This window comes from Nicotiana tabacum, chromosome 10, assembly GCF_000715075.1.
Source record: "Nicotiana tabacum cultivar K326 chromosome 10, ASM71507v2, whole genome shotgun sequence".
Classification (NCBI taxonomy): domain Eukaryota; kingdom Viridiplantae; phylum Streptophyta; class Magnoliopsida; order Solanales; family Solanaceae; genus Nicotiana; species Nicotiana tabacum.
This window is the reverse complement of record NC_134089.1, coordinates 67,434,135-67,435,911: the sequence shown is the minus strand read 5'-3', so window position 1 is coordinate 67,435,911 and position 1,777 is coordinate 67,434,135.

Below are 1,777 nucleotides of genomic sequence, written 5' to 3'. Positions count from 1 at the left end.
ACTCTTGGGATTCATAGTCAGTCGGAGGGGCATCGAGTTAGATCCAACAAAGATAACATCTATTCGGGTTTTGCCTCCTCCAAGAACCAAGAAAGATGTTATGAGTTTTTTGGGAAGATTGAATTACATCAGTCGTTTCATTGCTTAGTTGACCTCCACGTGTGAACCCATATTTAAGTTGTTAAAGAAAGATGCGGTAATCAAATGGACAGTTGAATGTCAAGAAGCTTTTGATAAAATCAAGGAATATTTGTCAAATCCGCCAGTCTTGGTCCCACCTGAGCCAGGAAGGCCTCTGTTCTTATACCTGACCGTCTTAGAAAATTCTTTTGGTTGTTTTCTCGGGCAACATGACGTGACCGGAAAAAAGGAGCAGACCATTTACTATCTAAGTAAGAAGTTTATTAGTTACGAAGCCAAGTACACTTTATTGGAAAGAACTTGTTGTACGTTGACATGGGTCGCTCAGAAGCTGAGGAATTATTTGCAAGCTTACACCACCTACCTCATAACCAGGTTGGATCCTTTAAAGTATATATTTCAGAAACCAATGCCCACTGCGAGATTAGCAAAGTGGAAGATCTTGCTCACAGAGTTTGACATAGTCTATGTCACTCGCACGGCAATGAAAGCCCAGGCATTAGCGGATCATTTGGCTGAGAACCCGATTGATGATGAGTACCAACCTTTGAGAACTTACTTCCCATATGAAGAAGTAAATTCAGTTGAGGCAATATCTGAAGACACTCATGCTTGGAAAATATTCTTTGATGGGGCGGTAAACGCAAAAGGTGTTGGAATTGGGGCAATTTTGATCTCACCCACTAGTCAGCACAATCCGGCTACAGCTCGGCTTCGTTTCTTCTGTACAAACAACATTGCCGAGTATGAAGCTTGCATTATGGGTATAAACATGGCAATCGACCAAAATGTCGAAGAGTTGTTGATCATGGGAGACTCAGATCTGATTATCCGGCAAGCCCAAGGAGAATGGGAAACCCGAAATGTTAAGCTTATCCCTTACAAGAAGCATGTGGAAGACCTCAACAAGCGATTCAAGTCAATAGAGTTTAGGTACATTCCTCGTTGTTACAACGAATTAGCCGACGCACTTGCTACTTTGGCCTCAATGCTGCCGTATCCAGGCAATGCTCGCATAGATCCCTTGGAAATTCAAATTCGGGAAAGGCATGGTTATTGTAATACAATTGAAGCAGCACCAAATACCCAACCATGGTACCATGACATCAAAACGTTTCTGAAAACTCAAGAATACCCCGAGCAAGCCAGTGGAGACCAAAAGAGAACCATTAGGCGGCACGCGAGTGGTTTCTTTTTGAGTGGGGATGTCTTATACAAGAGAACTCCGGACCTCAATTTGTTAAGATGTGTTGACGCAGAAGAGGCTGGAAGAATCATGCATGAGGTACACGCGGGAGTATGTGGGCCCCACATGAACGGGTACGTTTTAGCAAAGAAAATCCTTCGAGCGGGTTATTACTGGATGACCATGGAAAAGGACTGTTTTAGTTTCATTCGGAAGTGTCATCAGTGTCAGGTGCACGGTGATTTGATTCATGCACCTCCCACAGAACTGCATCCCATGTCTGCACCTTGGCCATTTGTTGCCTGGGGCATGGACGTCATTGGGCCAATCGAGCCAAAAGCCTCAAATGGACACAGATTCATACTAGTTGCCATTGACTACTTTACAAAATGGGTTGAAGCAATCACTCTCAAGTCTGTCACCAAGAAAGCTGTGGTAGATTTCGTGCAC